At 33.7% G+C, this 16,955-nt stretch overlaps 1 non-coding gene across 1 annotated transcript; it reads left to right on the top strand.

Moving 5' to 3' along the window:
• The first annotated feature begins 15,221 nt into the window (after positions 1-15,221).
• On the top strand, positions 15,222-15,383 carry LOC149561793 (U1 spliceosomal RNA). The gene has a single exon (XR_016364318.1). It is a non-coding gene; the product is annotated as a U1 spliceosomal RNA (small nuclear RNA).
• Positions 15,384-16,955: the final 1,572 nt, after the last annotated feature.

Raw genomic sequence — 16,955 nt, 5'->3', positions numbered from 1 at the left:
GTTGATTCAAGGATTCAAATCCTCCATAAGGATTTCAACTTAAGTGAGATGAATAGTTCCATTTCCTTTATTTATGCATATTTCAATTCAATTTCAAGATTAATTCCAAACTAGTGTTTGACCAAGGCAAACTCCCCATCTAAACAAAGAAACCTTTTTTCTTACAGATACAGGTGTGGAACAACAAACTGAAGAGAAGATTCATATACCTTTTTGTTGAGCTTGTGAGATCTACAACATAAATTTTGTCAGAGTAGTGCAGGTCAACGTTGACTTTTTGAGGTACAATTGTGCCCCAGGGTAAGATCGTACCTCGCTATTAGGGTCAAGGTTGACCTCCCTTCAAAAAGACATTTTTTTTGGATTTTCTCTATCTCGACATTTCCAATTTGGAACAAGTTGTAGAATTTCCAAAAATTGAATACAAACATTAGAAATTAGCATTTTCTAGATTCAAGGTTAGTATTTGTCTTTTATCTATTTCATGATTTAAGTACATACCGCTCAAAATAGAAAGACCATTGAACCCCCTTTCTCCCTATTCGCCATCACATGATTCATTTTTGCATTGATCACTTTCTTGTGATAAGTCAATTTGGATCATTCCTTTTGGAAATTAGGGTTAAGAAAGGAAACCATATTTTTTTTCTATTCATTTTGGTAAACCTAACATGCTTACTCACTTTTCTTTTATGGAATTAGATGCCCTATTATGTTTTGCAATGTTATATTTCATTTCATATTTGCTAGATTTTTTCTTGCATTAAGATTAGATTTAGTTTATGCTTTTGCATTTTAATTCAAAAATACAAAAAGTAAAAATAATTTGTTTTGCAAAATCTCTTTCAAAATACAAAAATATTTATTCTTTATGTCTTCTGAGTTTAGTTCATTTACATTGCATTGGTTTATGAGCTTTATTACTTCTATTCCTACTTCTAATCTTAGGGTTAGATGCAGTCGTAGACTTATGGGAACCTTTAAGCCTGAATCTTCTTCTCCTTTCCTTAGGATTCTGGATGAGCCTTTGATTCTTCTTTATTCTAATCCTCTTATGGAGCAAAACTCTTCTCAGTCATCTCATGATGAGGATGATTCTTTAAGAGTTCCTCCTAAACAAGTCCAAAAACTTTCAAATGAACTTGATAAAATGGGTAATTGGCTTCTTCAAGAAAACCATAATCAAGATTCTATTCAAGCTATTGAAGCTCTTAAGAAAATTCTCCATGATAGTGACCATGGTGTTAATTTATTGCATGGTATTACTCAGCTTGTGCATTCTAATGTTAAACCTTTAGCTCAAGAAGCTCAAGATTTAGGGTTGATTCCTCCTGTCACTAGTGTTCAACCTTCTTTTGTTCCTCTTTCCAATGTTCCTATTTATGCTCCTTCTTTGGGGACTAAGAAGGTTCCCTCTATCCCTATCAATTTTCCTCTTATGTCCCTTCCTATATCACAACATTCTTATCACATTTTTCCTTTTACTTATTCTACTCCTCTACCAACTATAGTTCCCAATGTTCCTCCAGTTGTGTCTTCCATTCTTGCAACTTTTTACACTTTACCTAGTGTATCTAATGTTGCTATTCCTCTTATTTCTTCTCATGATTCTACAATTATTAGTTTGGCTCAAACTGTGTCATCTTTACAACAACTTGCATTCTTGACTCAAAAGAAGTTCAGTATCCCTACTTGTGACATGGGAAGTCCTTTGTCTTAGGATATTATTCGTATTCCCATTCCTCAACAAGTCAATATGCCTTGTCTTGAGAATTATAATGGTAAGGGAGATCTTGTTCATCATGTTAAAATATTTCAAATTCTTTATAGTGATTATGCCCATGATCATAGTATTTTAGCTAAGTTGTTTGCTAGAACTTTCGTGACAAGGCATTACAATCATTTTGTTCTTTGACTCCTTATTCTATTCATTCATTTTCTCAACTTGCTAATTTTTTTATTTAACAATTTAAAACAACATTAGCCCATAAGTGTCTTTGACTGATTTTATGCATTGTAAACAAAATTCTAAAGAAAATTTGATCGAATTTATTTGTAGATTTAAGCATTTGCATGCTCACATTTCCTATCCTATTCTTGATATTGATATTCAATGTATGATTAGTTCAAGTTTGCAAAAGGATATTAGAGACAAGATTCTGCTTATTGAATTTACATATTTTCAACAACATTATCAATTACAAGTGAGCCAATTTGAGAGAAGCACTCCAATGGCTCTTGTTCCTATTGATAAAAGTGATGCTGCTTCTAATCCAAATAAAATTCAAAAATTCAATAACTATGTCAAAATAAATAAATAAGCAAATGCAGTTGTTGATCAAGTTGTTATTGCATCTCATAATACCACTTTGGCATCCACTGCATTTTGGTTAAATTGTATGTTTACTCCTCTCTTTGAATCTTTAAATTCTATTATGAATAGGCCATTAACTTCTAATATGATTATTTTACCTCCTATTTAACCTCTTTCACCTGCTACAATGGTGGCTAAATCTTTTGACCTGGAAGCTTTTTGTCAATATCATCACCAAAATGGTCTTGATACTGAGAAATGTTATTCTTTAAAACATAAGGTTCAAGACTTAATTGATTCTAATGCTTTATCTGTTGATAGTTTTGATGGTAGTGGAAACAAATATTTTTCTCCAAATTTATACGAATCCTTTACCTACACATGATACTAATACTATTGCTCAACCATCTTCTATGGATATTGTGCATGATTTGAAGATGGATGATCTTAATCATATTGTTAAAGTGGAGAATGTGGTTCAATCTATACCTCCACCTCAACGTCTACTTCAATCTCAAGTTTTAGCTCCGCCTCAATTGAAACCTAAGCCCAAACTGAAGCCTCAATCTACACCTCGAGAACAACCTAAGAAAAAATGACCTAGGAACTTTTGATTAGCTTTGATGATTATGAGACTATTAAAGCTCCTGATGGTACCCTTTATATTTATGCAAAGATTGCTGAGATACCCACTCGTAGTTGTCTTGTTGATCCTACCTCCTTAGTTAATGTAATTATAGAAGAAATTTTTTTAATGAAAAGTTTGCAATGTGATTTTTATGATAAACTGGATGTGTGGATTCAAACTTGTAATAGTTTTCTTTATCCATCATTTGGTTCTATTGGTTTACTGGTTGAACTTTTTGGAAAGATCGTGAACATCACCTTTGTTTTTGTTCCTACTTCTGATTAGTTTCAAGTTAAGCTTTGTTTTCCATGGTTAAATGTCATGCATGTTGTTGCTTCACCTATTCATAAATTTCTTAAGTTTTTTTATGACAATGAAGTGAAGACAATTAATCATAGTTTATATCATACCTCTAGGCCCAGGGATTCTGCTACCATTGACTTCTTTTGGCCTTCATTACCTAATTCATGTCCTTTTTGACCTAATCATCTTTTTCATTCATATCAAGTCTTTAAGCATTGTAAGATTCTTGAGTTAAGATTACCTTGTAAGGATCTTAACCGTGGTTTCTTTCCTACACCTTCCATACCTCCTTTATCTATGGCTTCTACATCTATTAATCAAGCTTCTCCTATTTCTTGTCAGTCAGTTGATAATTCTATTAATCCTTCTATAGAACCTGTGAAGAATCCTATAATTGTTCCTCCTAGTTCTAAACAAATTTCAAGTAAGGCAAAATGTAATCAATCTGCTAATGAACGTCATAAGAAGTGTCATGCTCAAGCTAAAGCTCATAATTCTATTCTTAAAAAATATTTACCTTCTTTTGATACAACTATTCATGATGTGTTAGAAGAAGTTGTTTCTCATAATGATGTTGAGTTGCATGATTCTGATGATTGTATTCATATCTTAGATCCTATTTTGATTAATCTAGATGATGAAGATACTCTTAATGATATTAATGATGTTAATGATTAATATGAAACTATTGACATTGATGTTGATTTACCTAATATGCTTTCATCACAATTGATACTTACACCTAGTATTGAACATTGTGATTCTCAAGAGGATCCTTGATTGGAACTAGCTATCATTCCTACTATGTTGGATATAGTCCCTCTTGTGAGTTACCCACCTTCCCTAAATGATATAAAATGAGATGGGGAGAGTAGGTAGAATGCTTGATTGGCTAATCCTTTATGGTAGCCTTTGTTCTGTGTTTGTCTATTGTATTGGATTTCTCCCATGATGTATTTGCTAAATGTTGTTAGATTCTTTTTATATGATCTTTGTTTCTCTATTAGTGCAAGGTAATAAAAGAATTAAACCTATAGTATTATTCCTCTATATATATATTTATTCTTCCATATGTTGTTTCATGTTATGTTGTATCTCTGCTATTGTGCATACATGTTTCGTTGTGTAATCTACTTGGATTCATGACTTGGTGGCAATGATTCTTTTTGGTCTCTAGGTCATGGTTCAAAAAGATTCTATTTTGTATCTCTTATGTGATCTTTCCTCCTTTATGAATGTAGTTCTACTTTATTTAGGGAATGATGTTAATTCATTTTCAATAATATCATATGCATATTATTTTATGATCATGCTGACCCCACAGTAGGTAGATCCCTTCTGTTTTCTCTATATGTTTACATACTATTTTCTTTGAGTTGTCTTTTTTTGGGGGTATCTCGTAGGAGAAACATAATCAATGGAGTTGTTTATGTTTCCATTAAAGCCATTGCTCCTATTAAAGTGTTAATCAATAAATTTAATGTGGGGGCATATGTTCTACTCACTTATTGCACACACACACACTTTTTAAAAACACATATTATTTTTCAAGATACTTTTTCTCCCTTTTTGGATTAGTGACTAATCCCTAAAGAATAAATTTATGTTTTAGGATCTCTTGATCCCTCTAGTTTAAAATATTTTTTTAATCCCTTAAGGTTGAAGGTGTCCTAAAGGTTGGATATCCTTTTTGGTTTTACTCTTATAAAATAGAATATTCTTAAGGGTGAATCCTTGATGGGTTGACTAGTGAGTAACCAAATTCACTAGGCAGTTCAATTCCATCTTTCCAATTGCATAGTATCCTTGTGTGGTTCATAATGGGACATGAGTTCTAATTAGGCGAGATAATCACAATCTTTTTTCTTTTTTAGGGATGTCTCTCTTATTTTGATCTTAGAGTTGACAAAGACTTAAGTCTCTGGGGGCTTGAGGATCTCTTTGTACCTTTGATTTTAACAAGATTATCTTTTCATTATGATCTACTTTACTAAGAATTGCTCTTGCTAAAGTGGGGGCTAAATTTTAGAAGTTTTGGGATCTTAGGCTTCAAAAAGTTTTTTTCCCCTCTTTTGGGTTGGCTATTTCGGGTTTCAAAATGGTAGAATCTTAAATTACATTTAATCTAGGTCTATTCATAGGGATTAAGGTTAAATGGGATTTAATGCTCCTATGTTGGCCTTCTCTAGGAGTTAGTGCCCTAGATCTTTATATAAGGAAGCCTTCTTCTATCATTTTGACAACTACTTTCTATGATCAATTTTCTTGCACATCCATTTTCCACACTCTATGAGCAAAGTTATTATCTACCTACATGAAGTGAAGTTCTACTATTGATCAAGCATTCAAGTGTTTAAGCATTCAAGCATCCAATTCATCAAGGAGATCCATTGTTATTCATTGAAGGATTCAATCTCTATGGAGAGCCCTTGTTGAAGATTTCTGCATCCATATTCATCCAAGCCTTTTCCTATGCAAATATACATTCAAGATTGGTGTTGAAGATCTAATGCCATTGATTTAAGACATCTTACATTCATTTATACGTTCATTTGGAGCATCCATATTTGTGGATTCAAGGATTTCAACATAAGCAAGGTGAATAGTTCCATTTACTTGATTTATGGGTATTTTAATTAAATTTCAAGGTTAATTCAAAACTAGGGTTTGACCAAGGAAAACCCCCCATCCAAACAAAAAAACCATTTTTCTTGTAGATACATGTGTGGAACAATGAATTGAAGAGAAGATTCCGATATCATTTTTGCCGAACTTGTGAGATCTGCAAACAAAAATTTCACCAAAGCAATGCAGTTCAAGGTTGACTTTTTAGGGTCAATTGTGCCCTAGGATAAGATTATGCCTCGCTATCAAGGTCAAGGTCGACCTCTCTTCAGAAGGAAGAAATATTTTTGGGTTTTTTCTATCTCGAGATTTCCAATTTGGAACAAGTTGCAGAATTTCTAGAAACTAAATATAGACATCAGAAATCAGCATTTTCCAAATTCAAGGTTAGTGTTTGTCTTTTACCTATTTCAAGATTTAAGCACAGACCCCTCAAAATAGATAGACCATTGAACGCCCTTTCTCCCTATTCTCCATCACACGATTCATTTCTACATTGATCACTTTCTTGCACTTAATGAATTTGAATTATTCCTTTTTGAAATTAGGGTTAAGAAAGGAAACCATATTTTCTTTTTATTCAGTAAGAATATCATGATATTTACTAGCTTATCATTTTATTAATAAATCCTTCAAGTAGCCTTCTATCTCGATTCTATCTTGAATGTCTTTTAACTCCCTTTTCAACATATATGTTTTTATTAAAGATATCCCCAAATGAATTTTCATTTTAGTACTTCACCATATCTTTAACATGCCTAGGTTTTTTAGCACCTTTGAAGAGGGCAAACCCATCCACCTTAATATTCCACCTTCACTTGAAATCTTGTAGGAAGTTTAGATGTTGAATCCATATTTTCTCAAACCTAAAGGGGAAATTTTTCTTAAGCTTAATCAAATCAACCACAAATACCAAAAGGAAATGATCAGATGTAACCTTTGGAATAAAGGGCAAGGAAGGGGTAAAATCTTGAGCCCAATTGAGAGAAATAAGAACTTTTTCTAGTCGAGCCTAAATACATCACCCCAGCTCTTTTGTTGCTCCAAGTAAAGATGATGCCTTGAAGATCCATATCCATCAAACCTTCAAGGTTAATAAAATCCATTAGATCCATTCTTTCTTCCAATCAACTAGGGTTACCTCCCATTTTTTCATGATTATAAAGAGGGACATTAAAATCCCCCATCATTATCAAATTTCATCATTATATTTATTTTTCAAATTTGATAACTTCTCCAAGAACTTTTTCCTTGCATTCTTATTGTTTGGGGCATATGCGATAACTTGATCCCAACTAGATCCCAATTTTAAATGCTAGAATTTGATAGCCAAAAAATTCTTATTAGAATCAATAATCCGACCACACATTACAGATTGATTCCACATAACCATAGTACCCTCTGAGGCACCTTTAGAGTTACTATCCATCACACCACAATTTTTAAATGATTTTAATTTTTTAATTTTTTCTTTATCCATCTTAGTTTCCTGAATCACCATAATATTCAATTTATGATCACAAACAATATTTCTAACTACATCTATTTTATGGAGACTATTAAGCCCCCTTATATTCCATGATATTATCTTCATTTCTTTTTAGAAGTGAATTCCAAAATAGTACTCTACTTTCCATTATCTATATTTTGCAGACTCTCCATTTTTGGCTTATTTTTGAGACACTTTCTTCCCACTTTTCCTGGAGAATCAACATCTACTTTCACCATGAGAGTAACCAAATCCATTTTATTTCTTCTTGTTGATACCCCAATCGAGGATACCAAAGAAGACCCTTCCTTATTAGTTTTCCTCCTTATTCCAATCTTATGTTTCTTATCTTCTTTTAAAATTGTTGCTTCCTCTTGCTTGGAAAAAATGTCTGGGTTAGTCTTAGGAACCGTATCTACCTCAAGTTGTTCATGAAAGAAAGGCTCAGAAATTGGAGTGTAGCCCCCCTCTAGGGAATCCTCAACAAAATATTCCACTATTGTATATATATCACCATTTTCATTCTCTTGAGTCTCCCCTTCTTCAATGTCAACCTCCATCTCGCTATCATTCTGCATCTCTATCTTATTTTGGGATAGATGGTTTGCCTAATCGTACACACTCTCTTCTTCCACACCATTCTTTAAGGGGAGAGGAGTGATATCCTTCATCCTCTTAACTATATTACCCTCTTTAGCATCCACTCTCCCATTATCATTATTCCCATCTTTGTTCATATTAACAAGATTTTTCTTCTTAAAGGTATTAGGGCCACCCTGCTTAATCTTTGGTTTCCACACCATTTTTTGAGATTTCTTCTTTTTAGGTTCCACTTTTTTATTCACCTTAGGTTTCTTAGGGTATTTTTGGGTCTAGTATCCTAGTTTCTTACAAAAGAAACAAGCATTCAAAAGATCTTCAAATTCAGTCTCCATGTGAAACATGCTAATTTTATTTTGACTAATATGGTGTATTATAATATTCATCTTGTGTGCTAAAATATTGACACACTTTTATGAGTCATTATATCCAAAATTGTTCAAGAATGAGGTCTCGAATCATAGCTCTCTATTCATGGAGTGGAAGGGTTTGTAATGGAGACCCTTAGTTTGACCTAGTTTGTGCCCATGCAAGTACACCATAAAATGAGAGATTCAAAGATCAAAATATGCATGGAAATGAAGATGCAAGATAATCTAAATAATAACAATGCAAGAAAGAAAATCTAATCTATGAAAGGAAGTAACAATGCAAATTTAATCTATGAAAGAAAATATGGATCTAAGCTAATATGAAAATGCAAGGATGGATCATGATGATGGAAGCCATGGATGCATGAGAGAAGAAGACAAGAAGACAAAAGTTCTCCACAAAAAACTTTAATGCTCAAACTCCTTCTCCAAAAATCGCTCTCCAAACTTGTAGCATAACAATAGCATAATTGTGGATGTCAAAAATGAGGAGAGGGCTCTCCCTTATAAGGAAGAATGGATGATTAAGATTAAGAGGCAATAAGATTTGATCAATGGTGGAGAAAGAATGATCTGTGTGAGATAAAATTCCACCAATGAGAAAAGAGGAGGAAAACTAAATGGAATCCCACTTAGAAATATGTGCATTTAAGTGTAAAGGAAAAAAGGATTTATTTAAATTTTAATTTAGTTTATTTCCTTTTTCAAATGAGATTATATTTAATTAAAAGGGAGCAAGTTGTTTTAATTGAATAGGAAATATTTATTAAATTAAAAGAGGGTTTTTTCTCTTAATTAATTAAATGTGAATTAATTATTTAGTGAAAAGATAGGTTTTCTTTTAATTTAATAAGATAGGATAAAATGATAAAACCTTAGGAAATGTTGAAATAATTGAATAAATTACAATTTGATCAAATAAATTGATTTGAATTGGTTTAATAAAATATTGCAAACCATTGATTTAGGAAATTTGATAAATTGAATAATGGGGGCCCATAGTCTAGGTGACCATTTTAGGGTGCATACATCTGCCCCTCTTTGACTAATGTGTGTTCGATGGGAACACATGTAGTCAAAGAAAGAAATTAAAGTGTGAGGTCAATTTGGGATCACAAAACAACACAGATGTGTGATCGATCCGAAAACACATCAAGAAAAAGAATACTATTGAAATTTGATTGAAAATGTCATTATTGAAAAAGGGCGATTGTTGAAGCAAACATATGTTTCAATCATTGTTTTGTCACTGATGTCAAATCTACTATTTGCTAGTAAGAAAATTTCTTATAAGATCCAAGTGCTATCACTTAGTTGATTGATGAAAAGGATTTAATCAATAAGATGTAACAATAGCACCTAGAGGAAAGATTGAGTTATGATTATGTAATGAAGTACAAGGATCAGTTAAAACAATGGTGAAATGATGTATTGATAATCTACTTGAAGTTATAGAGGTTGGCTACACTTAGAAACTTTAGAAGAACAAGTTATACTAAGACTATTTGCAAAGCTTAACTAAAGTTGATAGTGGGTGCTGAGCAAAGTTAGTTCAAGCCGAGCAGAAAATTAGTTGGTGTCGAGCAAAATTTAATAGGTTTCGAGAAAAATTCAAATGTAGTTGATGTCAAGTGAACTCATAATGGATGTCAAGTTACACAATATGTGCTGAGCATCAGAAGATCAATAGTGTCGAGCTGCTACATTATTAGAAAAGTCAAAGATTTGCCAAATCTAAGCTGAAAAGTTTGTTTTCTTGAAGTCTGTAAACTAGGTGGGAGATAAGGATGATGATCTAGTGGTACGAAATTTGAGGTAAACCATTTCTAGGCAGTTTCAAATGGATTCTAGGAGAAACTTCTAGAAAATACAAGATATGGGATAGATACATTGTATCCTACATAATCCATCTAAACCCTAAATTGGACGATGGAAAATAGAGTGAGAAAAGTATTCTAATTTCCTATTTAAGGAATGTCTAGTCAAGAAGAAAAGTGTGTGTTGAAGAGCAAAATATTGAGAAGGTCAAGAGGACTAAGGAAGAATAGAGATAGAGAGTCAAGGACTCTACGTGCTCAATGACCATAGAAGTGTTAGCATTGGCATACCAAGCAAGAAGGTTGAGGGAGATGAATACTTGAAGGGTGAACAAGCTGTCAAAGCTGCAAAGAATGAAAGCCAAGCAAATTGAGAACTAAATTGTGATCTAAAATCTACAAGATAAGTTGTAAGTTTTATCAGATCAAATACTCTATTGTACTCTTTAACAATTGTATTAGTTAGGGTAAAATCCTTTGGACTAAGGTTGACTTAACAATCATTAGAAAATCCTTTAATAGGGTGACATTCCAAGTGAATGTTCTAAAGTCCTTTAACCAGGCTCACTTCTAACGGGGTGATTAAAATCCCTTAACCGGGTCACATTTAACAATGTGTGTTGTAACTTTTAATAGGGTTGACCTTTCACAAGGCATCACTTCAGAAGAGTGAAAAAGGAGTAGCATGTTACTAGTGATTTTTTCCAAATTGGGTTTCTACGTTAAATCACTATGTCAAGTGTGTGGATGAGTTTTCATGTTTTATATTTTATTGCTGCATGTTGATTTAATAGTAACTTGCATGTTTAATGGGTTCACTAAGCTAAGTGAAAAAATTTATTGGGACATTTGGACCTTGAATAACTGATTCGACCCCCCTCTCAGTTATTCTAAAGAATTCTAACAAATACAAATCAATTTTGACTTAAAAAGTTGAGGATGAAATTGATAAAATTGAATCAAGGATTGAAGTTTGATAGGTATTTCCCCCTCGTGATTGAAATCAAAATGAGATAGAGGAGAAACAACAAATTGATAAATTTGATCAAATCAAACAAAAGATAAAGTTCTTGATGTAAGATGAAAGATATAAGAATCACAGAACTAAGGTAGACCATCAAGCATGAAATATTATGCCCCAAAGGTGAATTAAAAGAAGTGGGGTGAAAGCGAATGGAAGGTAGAAATTTGGAAGATATGGAAAGAAATAGAAAGAAGAAAATAATTTTTTCTGTAAGAAGTAGAATGCTCCAATATCAATCAAATATTTAAGATAGAAATTTTAATTGAGATCACAAAAGAAGAAAAGGCAATGAAGATCAAAACATGACCACAGTTGATTAAAAGTCCACAAGAAAGATGAAGGGAAAACCCTCTCAAACTCATAATGCAACCTAAAAATGCAAACTACATGAAGTCTAATAATGCAAGCTACATGAAAATGCAAAGGTGTACTTGCAATAGAGAAACTGTAACATAGGATTTTGTGTTCATCATTCATGAAAGAATGTTAAGGAACTTATTTTCATCATTGGGCCATTATTAATTGACATTGGAAAATCACACAATCATTACTAGTCACAAGCACAACTATGAAGATATGAATGTGATTTATATCGGATTGGAATGTGGAAAGATTCTAACATAAGAATCAAAGACATAAAGGTCAAGATGACCTTAATGTTAGCTTACCCAATTTAATGTAGCAAAATCATGCTCGCATCAAGGCATAGATTCTAGGATGACCATAAGAACAATTGTGCAAAAGCAGTCATGGATGATGCCTCAACACTCCTAAGTGTTTCAAGGGGACAACAAGAGACACTCTAGAGTTTCAAGACCACACCCACAAGTAAAAAATAAATAAAAAAATGCCTCATGCCCCAAGTCCTCTAGCTATGCATCCCGAAGAGACTTATCAGACAAGGACACTCAACAAAAATCAATAACAATCAACACACAAAGAAAATATCATGACATAGGTCAAGCATTAAGTGTTTGTGTTTAAAAAATTTAAGTGTGTTAACTGATACTGAGTTCCAAGGATAAGGATCAAATGTTTGCAAGCAGGTAAGATCACATGACGAAATTGGGTAAGATCAAACTGATAAGTGTTGAAAAACACTCAATGTTAGGGGTTGTATTGAAAAATACAGTTGGGGTGGTGTTGAAAAACACCATTTGCAAGGTGTCCTAAAGACTAACACAACAAAGAGACCAAAGCTAACACAGATATTCTCTCTAGACAAAGACAATGACCAATTCCAAACCAAGGAAACAAGGATGAGGAATGATGGAGAAAGGTTAAGTGTCGAAGACACACACTAAGAAACAAGGGTGCAAATACCTCAAGTAGTGCCTATTTCCAAGTTTTCACCACTTGGATTATTATTATTATTTTGGAATATATAATTTTTTTGGAGATACATTAAGGTGCTTATTTCTAAGATGATCATTTTTTTAGGACATTTTCCAAATTTTGGAATTTTGACAATATATCATTTTTTTAGATTTTTGAAATATATCTTTTTAAATTTTTTTTTAATATATTTTATGTTATTGTATTTTTGAAATATATCATTTTTTTTGGATTTTTTTAGGATCAATAAATATATACAAAGGATTCCCCTGGACAAAATGGGCATCAAACTCCCAAGCAAGATCACATCATGTAGTCCCAATGTCTAGCAAGGTGGAGGACAAGAGGGATTAACAAACTGGCAGAAGAGATGGAAGACAAGAGAATGAAGGAGAATGAAGAGAATAAATCCTCAAAGGCAAACTCCTTAAGAGTACCAAAGCTAGGGGAAAATTGTCATGTAAAGCACATTTGGACAAGTAATGAAAGGCCAACATAGTATAAGTCATGAAAGCGTAATGCAAAAGCAGGAAAGGATACAATCCACAGAAGTAGAAATGTCAAGAGACTTCATAGCATCGTGTTTTACTATTTAAAAAAAGAAGAAGATCAAAGACCAAATGGGAAAGGACAACGAAAGGCTAGAATGAATGGAGGAAAATAGATATGAAGGCTAAACATGAAAGGAATGAACGAAAGATCATTGCAAGATAGCTCACAAGATAGTCAAATGTTCATGTATAGGTCAACATTGTCAAGATCAAAGAGAATTAATGGAATGGATGAAAGATGTAGAAGAACTAGGCATGATGCCAGATTACCAGGTTTTCATCATGGTATTTATCCCAAGCACCACAAGGGAGTGGTTTTCACCATAGGACAAATTTATTTCTCTTTAATTTTTCTACCAAGGCACCTGTTTTCTAGGTTTTCATCAAGGCACAGATTTAATTAATGTAATATTTGATGATGCATTATTTATAATAGGTTGATGGCTTCGCTCAATGTGCCAATTTGTTAATGTGACATTTCATGCTTGTTAAAGATGTTGCACATGCAGACAAATCATGAGTGTCAATTTTTTGGTGTTATCCTAATACAAAGAAGGTTGTGAAAGAATACAAATGTATTTATGTTATAAATTATGTATGGACTAAACATTATAGTAAGAACTAATAGAGATTTGTTATTGTAAGGGAATAATGGATGTGGACACTTGGGTCAATGATGCTCCATCTACAAGTGTAGTATGTGATGAAGGAACTGAGTGCAAGTTCTATAAGGCTCAAGAGGTGGAGAGGACTTAAATTTGTAAGGCTCGAGAGGTCGATAGGGCAATGACAATGACAAATTTGACCTTTCTATGATGTCTTCTTTGTATTATATTTGGGCTTCTTTATTGGGACCATATGTGAAAAAGTGCTTAAAAAAATGAATTTGTAAAGAAATTGTCCATAATTGGACCATATGCGAAAAAATGTTACGATATGACTTCTTTGACTTTTTTGTTTATGAATTTGTATGCATAAGCTAGATAATTGCTTTTGTAATGTCATGACAATTTTAGAGTTTGTAATATGTTTATTAATGATACATGTTATTAAAAAAATTAGTTTTTGTATGCTTGAATAATAATACATTTTTAAAACCCTAATGTACGCAAATTTTACAATTTGGCAAAATTTATAATAATATCATTACTTAGAATTTATTATTTTTGAGTAGTATTTGTCACTTGGAAAAATAACCTTATTCACACATTAATAAATTAATTAATTTTCAAAAGCTTTTAAAAATTAACAATTTTTTTAAAGAATGAGTTTTAAAATAATTAATAAAAAATTAAATAAATTAATAAAATTTAAATTTTAAATTTTTAAATTTTAAAAATTAATTAAAAAATCAAACTCCAATTCCAATTTGAAGAACCAAACGCATAAAAGTGTACCTTCCTACTCATCGTACGCGTGAGACAAAATGTTCAAGTAAAATCTTAAAAATAGGAATCAAGATTTGCAAAACCTTGTTTTGGCTAAATCAAGGTTTGTAAAAATCTCAATTTCTACAATTCTACTAACTAAACGGACCTTGTCGGTTTGGTTGTATGCATAGGAATTGGGAACATGAATGCCAACTGAGAATAGGAATGGCCATTCTAATAACAACTATTTTCTGTAATGGACATAAGCTCATTTTAGGGACAAAATGAGAGTACGTATTTTCATTCCCTATTTCCATTGATACACCAAACAGAAAATAGAAACCATATTCCTAATTTCCTATTCGTATTCAGCAACCAAATAGGAAAAATGTTGGCCTTGCCTACCATTTAATCTATCTAGAGATATCAAGTTTATCATGTTATAATTATTTTTGTTGAGAACTTTGTGTAATTTTGTTTCCCTTCGTGTGATTATTTTCATGTTCATTTACAGGAAAGCAATCCTTTGGCATTCATATGAATGGAGGGTATGTATATCCTAGTATGCCAAGTACAGTTGAGAGGAAATGCTCTACACAAAATTGGATTTTGTCTCCGCCAATCTGCAGCATTTTTCAGCTTGTTATAGGGTACCTAGCGTTCATCCTATTTTGCAGTTGAAGTATAAAAGAGACAGAGTTCTGGTATTGCATGTTGATCCCACATGCGTGAGAAGGAGAGGGGAAAGGGGAGAAGAGGGAGTAGAAGAAGAGGGAGGAGGGGAGTGTTGAAGCATACTTACCTGGGCGGGGTCAATCGGTGATCAGGAAGGCCGATGGCCTAGGGAAAGCACCTTCATTGCACATAAAGAAGGGGGCTTTGCCTAGCATCTTCCACTGTGAAGAGTGCACGTCATAATTTGTGACAGAGGGGGCTCGCGTCCGCGCGGCCCCCGCACAAATCAAATGTCAAAGTGAGGTGATTCTGTATGAAACACTCTGTCTTAATGCAAGGGGATTTCCAATAGGTGGGAAATGAGATGCACTTAACATCCTTGGTAGAAGCCTTATTAGTGTCCAGTCGGAGGGGTTTGTAGATGTTTAATCATGTTCTTCTAATTAGAGATTTATCCATCTTAGGGTTTGCTTCAGGGTGATTGATCATCTTTCTTGAATTGTGATCCCGCTCCTATTGATGGAAACCTGTTCTCAAAATCTCGATCCTTGTTGCTAGAGAGACTTTTAGTATTATCCAGGGAATATGATTTTTGTATGCCATTACAGTTATTTGAACTGAGTGGGCTATTAATGTGATGATTGCAAGGAAGTAGATGCTGCCTGAAACAGTAATGAGACATTAGTGGCAACAGATCTTTTGCTAGTGCAAGGGCATTTACAAGCAATCTTCCATTTGGGTGTACCAGTCTTGGGTTCTGTAGGATTCCTTTAATTCAATGGAGGTCCATTGAGAAGGGAAGCGACTCCATTTGAAAGCAATCCAGATTGGCTGTTCCAACTTGCCTTTGATTCAGACTGAACAGCTTTAGAAGCCATGGAAGAAGCTGCTGAACTTGGCTGCCTGGATATTGATACCCCTCCATCCAATGATACCACAGTATTAACAGAATTCAAACCCTTGGTAATTGTTGCCTTGCCTTGAACTCTGCCCTTTTCTAAAACTGGAGACAACCAAGCGTGCGGATGATTTTTCTTCATTGTGTGTGTTGCTAAAATAACTTTCTGCATCGAAAACATTAAGTTCCCCATGCTTTGCATTTCTCCCCGCCGAAACCCTAGGCCCGAATGAGGCTTGTCGATCTACCCTCACTGATCTCTTCAAGTATGGCTCATTTCCATCAATTAACCCCGTTTGTGCTTTGAAATTCATGGTGGACGCCATACTCAACATTAGGGTTTGGATTCCCTCTCTTAAGATGACTCTTAGAAACCCCTATTTGGTATTCAATCCCCATGGATTGTCTCTTCTTCTTATCAGCACATGCCACACATGCAATTGACAAAGGGAAATGCACCTTCCCCTTGATATTTCCTCTCTGATGAAGAAGACCACCTTGCGAACAATTCCTCCGTCTGCATCAGATAAGAAGAGAAAGAGACATCCCCGGTAGAATCTCTTCCTATTTCAATCCATCCACCCACCTTGACATTGTTTCAGCTCTGCAACTTCTGATTAGGGTTGTCAATGCCCATTGACTTAAACTTACCATCAAGAGCTATAAGTGTTCGAATGCTCTTGCCATTGTGCATAGCATCTCCATTCCTTTTCTCATCCATTTTCAATCAATGAGAGCTCCTCAATGAATCTGAAGCTCTGAATGGCTCTGGATCCCTCACCATATCTGCTCAGCAAGGCTAAAGCTGATTCCTCACGGCATTCAATACCATCTTTCCTTAAACAGGCCACTGAGCCTGACGCAATATCACACTCTCATGCCTAAATTATCTGTAACAGTACAATTTTCAATGTTCTTGACATGTTCAATTCAGACAGCTATTATGGTGTCCTTC

The sequence above is a fragment of the Cupressus sempervirens genome, chromosome 4, assembly GCF_028749045.1.
Source record: "Cupressus sempervirens isolate cs-2001-9-10 chromosome 4, ASM2874904v1, whole genome shotgun sequence".
NCBI classification, from domain to species: Eukaryota; Viridiplantae; Streptophyta; class Pinopsida; order Cupressales; family Cupressaceae; genus Cupressus; species Cupressus sempervirens.
Note: the sequence above shows the minus strand (reverse complement) of the source record. Positions and strands in the feature narration are given on the sequence as shown.